A 10,990-nucleotide genomic window follows, 5' to 3' on the forward strand; every position below is an offset into this window, starting at 1 on the left:
TTCCAGTTACATTATGATGATAGATTTTCATCCTGGTTTTATTCTATGCATCCATCTGACCTGCTCATCTCCACTAGAGACTGATCCACATCTGCGCCTCATTTCATCTTGTATTTAGATTAACCCTCAGCTTTTATTGCCCTGTTTGTTTAACCCGAGGCTCAGCAATCTGGTGCCGCTCGGCTCAGAGACACCTTCAGGCTGGGCGACATCTGCCCCCGTTGACATGCAGCCATTAACATGAATGTTTCCTGTTAGAAGTACCTCTAATCAAAGAGAACACAAACAACGACAAATAACAGGAACAACTTTCTCCAATAAACTTTTGTGGGGAATCCTGAGTATGTATTCTATGCTATGTTATACGTTTGTTTCCTTAATGTTTGACAACACGCATTTAACTTATTTTATTGTGTGATAAATGAGTGAAGCATGTGATTAAACTACTTCAGTTCTTCATGGTCATTATATCTCAAATATATCATTTCAGGTGCTTAGGCAATGAGAAATGAATGAAATAAAAAATAAATCCTTATTTTTCGGAAGAGTGAGTCTTGAGAATATTATATCACAGTTGGATGATTAATTTCTTTTGTTTTTTTTATGCATCGGAATAAAATCTGAAAAATTTCCACTACTTTTAATCAGAGCATATATTAAAATAACACTATTGGATTACACTAGAGGGCAGTATGTGCATGTGCTGCAGACTTTAGCAGCAGGTGCTATTTTCATTCCCAGCTGTCAGGAGAGTGTTGATGATCTCTGTTACAGGAAGCCTTCAGACGAACAGCAGGTGGGTTGAGCAGTTCACGGGTCTTAATACAAAAATTAAATTCCTCGCATGAAATTCTCACTATGAGTTAATATTTATCAGTCAAAACACTCAGGATGTGTCACAGAAACATTAATAGACCTGAAGACTGATCATTAATCCCCAAAAGTATAACCACAAGAAAAATGTTTTATGGTTTATGTGTCTGAATCGGATGAACATGGAATTTATGCTTGCATCTCCACACCTTGAATCACAGTAAGCCTGTATTCGCTCTATGATTTATACACTTAAGAGAAGTGCAATATAATCTTAAATCTCACCAGTTCATTATCTAAATAGTCGGTATTTTAACCTAATGTCTGCATTAAGAAGAACATAATTTTAATTCACATTCGACTTCTCCTGAATAAATTATTGGCAGCTGCAGCACATTTATTAGATTGCCCAGACATTTCATATTCAGGTATGGTGAGACGCTGTGATGATGGTTGATCTAATAGGAGACATTTCAGGGTCATTCGTTTCAAATCTCTCCCTGAGGAGGAAAAACATAATAAGATTATTCATTTGCATAATTTGGTTTGATTTGTGGAGCTGAAAAATTGTCATTTTTGTGAGGTGGAGTGTTGCTAATTATTTTTACATTGTAACGTCATGAGTGCCTTTCAATATACTGTATGTATGACAAATTGAATGTAATCTAAAGTATTATCATGAATTAAAACGCCACTGCTGTCCCACAAAATGATCCATGACGCTATTAAACAAAGATTTTAAAAAGAAGTGAGAGGGAGGGTTAAAAATGTCGTCTTGACTTTGACCTCGGTGCTCCCTTCTCTACTCGATAGTTATCAAATGGACTCATCACCAGAGCGTTTCTCATCCAATTTCTACCTCACTGGATTCATGTCTACTGATTATTGTCCCTTGTTCTTCTGCCTCTCACTACCCTGAATCACGCTGGAATAAATCACATCACTGCTTCTCTTTTCAACCTGCTAGTATCCTATAATATTTTATTTGTTGTACTCTCTCAATTTTGAAGCATTTAAAAGAACAACATTTATAAGAAGTTACTCCATATATTTCTATGTTTAGTTTATGATGCATTTAAATATATATTGCAGAGTGATTTATAAGTATACAGCAGTGCATGAAATATTCTATCTGTGACGGAGGTGAGAAGCCCCCTGGTGAGAGAGCTACAGATGCAGCTCTTCTTCACTCCTCTCCCTGATGAACACCTCGTGCATGTGCTTTGCCCTCGCCCACATCTCCAAAAAAATAAAAGAAAATCTACACAACAGCTTTTGAAAAATTCTGCTAACAGACAGAAGTAACAGACGAGCTGTCAAGGTAATGATAGTAAAACTCAAGAGGCTGCTCTCATTGCAGCAGGCAGCCCATGAAAGAAATCCAGACCACCTGCCTTCAGCAGAGCTCAGATAGACGACCTGGTGATGAATACATCTGATCCTGACTGTCTGTGTAGAGCAAAGTTTAAATGTGTCATTTATAAGTGTGAAGATTGACAGTGATTTGTTGAACAAGTTTTGAAGTAATGTCACAAAAAAAACCCAAGATCAATAGATTCTTTTTACAATAATCCAAAATCCTTTATAAACAATGAATAGTATTGTCAAATACTGCTATTCTGCTAAAACTTGTTAAAACTTGCAAAGCTGATACTGTGACAGTCACTATAACGAAACACTGAATATTTGAACACAATAAAGCACAATAAAACCAAAATATAGTAATACATAGTAATAATATATTTTATATTATTTTAAAAATGACAAAGGAATAACACACAAACATGAAATTATAAATTTGAAAAAGAAACGTTATTCATTCTTACCATTTTATCCTTAAATGATTTACTGGTTTCTTGCTTTCAGCCCAAATTTGGTTGTGCTCATTTGTGTATTAGTGTGTGAGCAACACAAATCGCCTTGAATCCATGTTGTCTTTTGTGAATTGTCCAGAGAACGATATTGTAACATGAAAATTTATGATATTTATTCATCTTTTCCAGCTGAGGTGCAGAAGCGACGTATTACTTTCAACACTTTGGGCATCATTAAGGTAAGCGTTCCGGAGTTTCCCCCATTAAAACCAGATTACAGGTATCTGAGATAACACACAAAATAAATGCATAATTTTCTGTCCTTCAAAACTGCAGATTAGAAGGAGATGCCAAAATCATGTCGATAAGCAGCTGCATTTCTCACCATGAATAACAAAGTTAACGAAACAATATTGGGCATGTTTCCTGCGATGATAAAGAGGCCTCTTGATTTGGGAATGTCAGAATGATGGTTAACTCATGGTTTTTAAGCTTCTACCACTTCACATGAACCACGTTAGTTGTTCACAACTTGCAGTTATCTTCTTCCTGTTGGGTCTGTGGACCTCAGCAATTTAACTATCTTTGTATGGAGCTCCTTGGCTTTTTCTGCGTTCTCTCCCATCTCCGCCTGCTCTCCTGCCACCTCCAGCCCCTTCAGCACAGATTGCAGGGCATCCACATTTTTTACCGAATCCATTTGGTCTTTGTCCACCTGGATCTCCTCCACCCAGTCCAGGTAGGCCTGGAGCAATCCAAGGTCATCCGCAAAGTTTGCTATAATCCGCAGTCCCTGTCGACTCTTCTGCAGCTCCTTCAGCCTCCTCTTCCCCACCTCTCCGATGTCATTCCCAACAATGCTGACAAGGGAGAACCGAATAGAAGCCATTATCACAGTGACAAAGAATCCGTTTTTTTGTTCGTTCTAAACTTACGTCAGCGTCTTCAGCGTGGTGTTCTTGCTGAGGCAGTTGACGATGTTTTCAGTTCCTCGCTCTGTGATGCCGGTGATGTCTAGATAGAGCTCCTCTACTGTGGTGTTGTGCTCCAGAGCGTTCCAGAGCTCCAGAACTCCTGGACCCAGGTTGTTGCCACACATACTGAGCAGAAGCATTGTAGTGAAAGACAATCCAGTACATAATATAGTGTATACGTATACTGTACATGTATTTCCTGACTTACAACAGCTTTTTGACTTGGCAATCATTCGACTTGAGCACTGCAGATTCTAAAACAGCTGCTTTCTTATCCAGGCAGTTGTACCGCAAGCTGGAAAAGAACAGAATATCATTACATTAGTCATAACCTTTACCTCCAACTTGCCCATTTCCCAAAATCCTGTCAGATGACAGGACACATGACTGCAGTCTTGTATTTAAATTGCAATTCTTATCTAAATGACAGGGAAATAAAACAAAACAAAACAGTCATTTACTAGAGAGATTCACAGCGATGTAGGATCGGTGCCAGTTTGTGTAATCCTCTGTTGCCGATGTTGGAGTAGCCTAAATTGAGCTCTTGCAGCTTGTTTGGAGAGAACTGCAGCACATAGTGCAACGCTGCACAGTCCACAACTGTCAGCTTCATTTTAAACAGGTTGAGTGTCTTGATCTCTGGCGCCGCCATGCTTGTGGTTTCCTTCATGTGAAACTCCATCAGGCAGTGGAGAAGATTCAAAGCCGTCTGGTTCTCAAGCTTTCGCCCCTTGAATTGCTCTTGGAACCACAATCCCAGCCTGGTAGGGATGGCATCCTCTTGGTCCCATGGGGAAAGAACCAGGCCGTCCAACTGACCTTGGAGCCGAGTTCGGAGCGTTCCCATGAAGAAACGTGTGAACATCTGGAGACTCTCTAGGTTGTTGTTGTTGAGGTGTATGTTTCGTAGGAGTTTAGACGTAGAGGAGGGTGGACTCTGCCCAAAGCACCAGTAGTCAAGAGCTTGGATAATGTCCCCCTGGCCGAGGAGATTGATTGTGCAGTAAAAGGCAGCCAGATGCTCTTGAACAGTCAAGTGGAAGAAAGAAAACATTACAACGGTTCCCTCTTTGAAAGGCGAGAGAACGTGGCAGAGAAAGGTACTTTGGAGATCCGCGGGCGTTACGTCGTACTCCTCCAAATCTGCTTTAGTGAATATGATCTTCTTCTTCAGAATGCTTTCGTAAGCTAGTTTTCCAAGGTTTGTCAGCTGCTGCTTTGCCAGTGAGAGTACTTCAGCTCTAGGGGTGCTTCTCTCAGTACTTGCCCTTAGCGCATGATGTTTGACGGCCGTGAATAGGTAGCAGAAATAAACCTCACTGACTGTTCTGGGTGGGTTCAGCTCCAGAGACTCCGAGTCACCAACGTGTTGATGTTCCGAGGAGAAGAACTCAGCCATAGCAGTACAGATGATGTAGCAATAAAGAGGGATGAAGGACAGCACGAAAAGGTTGTCATTGTTCAGGATATAATCATAGACTTTCTCGGCAACTTCGCTGTCTTTGTAAAACTTGGTGGTATATTCCTTCACCTGCTTCTCTTCGAATCCCAAAACCACACAACACCTCTGGAAGAAACGCTTCGGGGCTTCGGTGGACGGTCTTGTCATGAGGATGACCGATGCTTCTGGGAGAAGACTGCCCTTGATCAATGCCACAATCAGCTCTGACACTTGCACTTTTGAACCAACGTCAATGAGTTTGTCTTGACCGTTCCAGTCCAATGGGAATTTGAACTCATCCAGTCCATCCAAGATGAAGAGTAAAGAGCTCGGTGAAGAGAAAAGATCAGGTAAGGCTGCCTTCAGGTACCGGAAACGATCTCCAAGCAGCTCCGATAAACTCAGCGGTGCTTCAATCAAGTTGAGCTCTCTGAAGCGCAGGTCAAAGATGCAGATGAATTCACGCATGCTCTTCCCAATGGCCCATTCATAGACGAGTCTCTGCACAGCTACGCTCTTTCCTATTCCAGCTATACCCTTCACTTTAACCCTCTTCGGGGGTCGCCGTGTTTCCCCTTGGGGGCTCAAGAGATGACACGGCTTGATACGCTGGCAAGCCTGATGCACATAGATCCGGGCTCTTCTGTTTGCCAGGTCAAAGTACTCATGTTGGCTGCTGTTGATGGTGTCATCGTCTTCCGTCACGAAAAGGTCGGTGTAGCGGATTTCGATGTGAGACGCTAAGTTTGAAGTCACTCCTTCACCCTCTGAGTAGCTCCTTAACTGTTCGGTTCGTTTCAGGAGGGTTGTTTTGTGGGCAGAAATGGGAACTGCAAAGGAGGACAGGAAGATTAAATACTGTCAGTTGTGACTCCTTTGTTTTTGATAAGGAAATTATCATATGTGTATACCTCGAAGGCTAGCCAGCGTTACACTGCTGGGTTTCCGTTCCTCTTTATCTGGACAATGAAGATAAGTTGAGTACAATTTGAAAACATAAGAGCAAGCAAAATATTTTTTTACCAAAACAAAGATTACATATTTGAAATTTGTAATAATCTAAAATCTGTTTTTTGATAATGTTATACATCCATACCTTTGACTTCAGCAGGCAGTGTAAATCCCTTGCTCTTCGTTTTGAACAATTTGGCAATGGAGCCTTTAGACTTCTTCTCTATGGAATTCATTTTATAAATTAGAACTTATATTATGCTAAATTATATCAACCAAACTAAAAATAACAGATTCAAACAAAACTATTTTGCTTCATATCGGTATGAGAGAGACTTATTACAATGTTGTCAGGGAATTTCAAGCAATATAATCGAGTAAATGGCTGGGAACATAACTTAGAATAGTTGTGATAGGTAATATTTTGCATTTATTCTCCTTCCTCACCAGAGTCATTAAAAACATTCTCATCAAGACATCCTCTTTGAATGAAACCTGTTAATAATTTTCTCTTTCTCGTACTAAAGCAGTAAAACTTGATTGACTTATATTCCAGTCTTTTGTTTTGCATCATCACGTTTTGAAGAACATAATTCACCATTCAACTTTAAATACACCTGTTACTATTAATGTGATCAAACAACCTCACCTTCAACTTTCACCGGTGTGAGCGTCGTCTTACGCGCCGTATCATTCGTGCAATGTTTTTCCACCCACACCTGCAGATCACTGCAGTAATAATCCTGCACCTCCTTCAGCACCTGCAGGAACTGTTGGCTGCTCTCTGCGGAGCTGCACACCGTCTCCAGAGCCTGGGCCACGGCGTTGGAAGGTGACCTCTCCAGCAGGGACAGGTACTGTGCAGAGGTCAGCACCTCAGCATCACGTAGCCAACGGAGCAACGGTGCCGGGTGGTCATAAGTCCAGCTCAACAGCAGGTCCCTCTGCGACCGCAGCAGCTGCTGAGTGGAGTTCATGGTGGGACCTTGAACTCTGAAGGCTTTGGAGTTCTCACACTGCAATATGTAAACATAATATTAAAAATGATGACTGCACTAATGCTTAATGTTCATTGATTGAAAGGCTTACCTTAAAGAGATGTTTTTATTGTTGCGTGCCGTGCAGCCTCCACTTACATTTTACCATTACAGGTGTGAATATGGTCCTGAAGTCTGTTCGGATTGTGTCATAAAGCTCAAGGAGGAGGTGCATTCTCATGACATCTACAACAATTCAACAACTTTCCCAGGGTCCATAGTGCATAGTGCGCCTGTGATTGATCGGCTTTGTTTGATCCTGAAGGAACATGGCCTGAAAAATATTAAATACTATGCCCGTTTAAATTATTTTGTGACTTAGAAATCAAATTTATTGTGAAAAATGTCGATACGCAGAAGTTTTAGCACAAGGTTTCTCACCTTTTTGTGTTGCTTTGATAACCTACATACAATATTTGTTGTCGACAGGCGTTCATAAATCAATGTGGGCCACACTCTTTAATCATTAATCTCCTTTATTTGACTGGCTGGAGCTTTTATCGCCATTGGTTTTATCACTCTGTACAAGATCTGGATAGTTTGAAGAGTCTGCGAATCATAAATGAGAGCATTTATTCGCCGGAGCCTTTGAGGAAATGGTCAACAGTGTGAGAGTGACTCATACTGTGTCATGTGTCACAGATACATGCTGAGATCTGGAGAATAAACTTCCACAACGTGATCGAGTTGTGACACTTCTGACATATTTTAAATAATTGCAAAATTCTAAACTGACCATTGGTCATTTTAATACTTGAAATAAATTTTGCGTTTTGGAACAAATTAGCCTCATAAGTACAAGATATTAAGGATACTAGAGGATAAGAGGAGTTATCAGTGTAGAATTGTAATCACTGGAGCAGAATGAAACCCTCCAACTTCCCCTTCTTCGCTCCTCTGTTCATCCCTTCTGTCTGTGCTGGCAGAGCTGGGTTGCAGTCATGCATGTGTTCACTGTCTTTGTCCTGTTGCCCATGATTCTTGGTGAGTAATCTAATCTTTTCTGATTTTAAAAAAATGCATTCCCTTCAGTAACCGTTATGGATTTAAAATCTGTTCAATATTCAGTAGTGTATACCATGTCAATTTATGAGTTGTCATCCCTGATACAATTATCATCATTGGTATTCTTCACCCTATTGCTATAAAATATGGAGAAATTGTTGCTTATGTCTTGTGAATGTCTCCTGCACAAGATACTCTATCTATCTATCTATCTATCTATCTATCTATCTATCTATCTATCTATCTATCTATCTATCTATCTATCTATCTATCTATCTATCTATCTATCTATCTATCTATCTATCTATCTATCTATCTATCTATCTATCTATCTATCTATCTATCTATCTATCTACTCTACTGGACGATTGTATTATAGCCTGCTTGTTTCACCCTGTCATCAACATCGTGGATGTCGATGACGAGGTAAAAGCATGTATTCAAACAGCTCCTAAAATAATCTGGATGTTTGTAATTTCATAATATTTGCTTGATCACATCCTGCGGATAAAATGCTGAGTGTGGTAAATCTTCCAGGGCCACAAAATCAGTCTTCCCTTTTCTAAAAATACATTAGTGGATTTTTTTTTTTGAGGCGATAGAATGTGTTTCAGTGTCAATGTGAAATATCGTAGCTTGTACCACATGTCAAATTTATTCTTAATAATAACCTTTCCAGCAGATGTCAGGAGATTAATTCAGCTACACTAGAAGTAGAAGAGCCTTGTCTCTTTGAGAAAGACAGAACTTTTTAATTGGCCCAGGAAATGTGAAGCCAAAACTAGAAGATACGTTAGACATGTGGAACTTGAATCATGATGTGTAATTAAATGGCTTATTGAATAACTCAGAGGAATCCTATTTGTATCCAATACTTAGTAAAAGTAAAATAGTTTTCTCCTCTTTTTCGCAGTAGCAGCCATGTGGCGGGGGGTCCAGGCGGTTGCTCCTGTGCCCTCGGTCCCCGACCGTGTCCATGGCGTTTCGGGCTCCTGCGTGGTGATTCCGTGCTCCTTCACTCCTCTAGCTCCTCATCGTCACAGGGGGAGGAAGGAGAGGGTGGACGTCCGGCTGAGGTTCAAAGGTGGCAACCGCTTCTTCCCCTTCCACGGCACCGCTTTTAACAGCGAGGACAAATATCAGGAGAGCCAGGATTTCCAAGGCCGCACATCCCTGGTTGGACGAGTCACAGATGGAGACTGCTCGGTGAAGATAGAGAGGATCAGCCGGGACGACTCCATGTTGTTTGAAATCGCTGTGAAGAGAGGAGATGATTTACTTTGGGGACGAGCAGCGAGCGTCAGTCTGGAGGTTGTAGGTGACTGGAAGCAGGAGCAGAAACACACTACAGTGGTGCAAACATGCAGCTGAAAATCTACTAAGCAAAAACAAAAAAGACAGCAAGCAGACTTTTGTAATTATAGTTTCAAATATGTGTCAAACTCATGGCCCGGGGGCCAAAAGTGGCCCGCCACATCACTTCATATGGCCCGTGAGAGCATTAAAAGTCAGAGTGTCTAAAAATAAACAGGGAAAAAGTGTGCTTTGACCAAAACTACATTTCCCACAATGCAGTAATTCAGCCCATTTTAACTTTGACTACAACATTTGGAACAAAGTTAATGTCCTAACGTGTGTTTGATGTTTCTTTAATCACTTGTATAGTTTGATCCTTGATTGATGGAGTTGTGTGGGTTTAATAACCTGACCCATTAAAAGAATTTATTTTATAACAGAGAAACAAGCAAACTTGTTTTTTCCTGCGCAACTGTAATGTTCGTAACTTGAGTAAGTAATAAATTCTGAGTTAATTAATATTAAGGAGTAATTGCATTTATTTTAAATCACTTTAAGTTACGTTGAGTTACATTTATTAGTTACATCTTGCCCTTTGAGAACAGCCATTATGCTGATTTGGATCTCGGTGAAAATAAGTTTAACACCCCTGATCTGTGGTCTTTGTGGGAGATTATTTTCTGTAAATTTTTAATGTCCCACGGATAAATTCCCAGCAATAATAAATATTTTCCCTGACAGACTCTCCTGAGGCTCCAGTCATCAGTGGCATGTTGTCGGCCACAGAGGGACAGCTGGTCACGTTGAACTGTTCCGTCAGCTATTACTGCCCCTCCAGACCTCCTGTCCTGCAGTGGGTTTGGGAGAGGGGAGTCCAGGTGAACAGCACCGAACCAGTCGATGTCCAGAAGGTCCAACCGGAGCCCCACAGCCTGATGCTGCTTTCACCTGTGTCCTTCATCGTGTCCCACAAGGTCAAACCCAGACTCAGATGTGAAGCCAGGTATCCTGGCACCAAAGCACTTTCCACCCTGAAGGTTCTGCATGTGACATGTAAGCAGAGTTTTGACAAGGATCTTTATGTTTCGACGGTCAGTTTATGCTTGATTTTGTTTTTTGAAATGCTTTACAGTTTCACCTAAAGATGTCGTGGTTCAGGTCCAGTCTGTGGTGGTGCAGGAGGGGGGCAGCGCCTTGCTGGTCTGCACCTGTAAAGCTGATCCACCAGTATCCGAGTACCACTGGTCCTACAGTCAACACGGCCATACGGTGCACATCCCCCAGAGGACACACTCCATCCGGGTGTTCAACGTGACCCGGGACATGAGGGTCCGCTGCACAGCAAAGAACATGATTGGCCGAGGAGAGTCCCAGCCCACATCATTGGATGTTCAGTGTAAGCCCTCTTGGTCTTAAAATAAAATAGGAAGTAAAGTTCCACCACCAAAAAGGTTTAGTTAATTTTCTTTTTGTAAAAAGATGCACCACTATTTCTACTTATTATTATTTATATTTTCTCCATTGCAGATAAACCGTCCATCCTCCAGCTCTCCTCCACCTGTGTCTTGGATGATTTGGAGATATTCTGTCGCTGCTCAGTCGACTCCAATCCCAAACCAGAAGTCACCTGGAGTGTGAACGGGACGACACCCCCTCATG

The sequence above is a fragment of the Antennarius striatus genome, chromosome 9 (genome assembly GCF_040054535.1).
Source record: "Antennarius striatus isolate MH-2024 chromosome 9, ASM4005453v1, whole genome shotgun sequence".
Classification (NCBI taxonomy): domain Eukaryota; kingdom Metazoa; phylum Chordata; class Actinopteri; order Lophiiformes; family Antennariidae; genus Antennarius; species Antennarius striatus.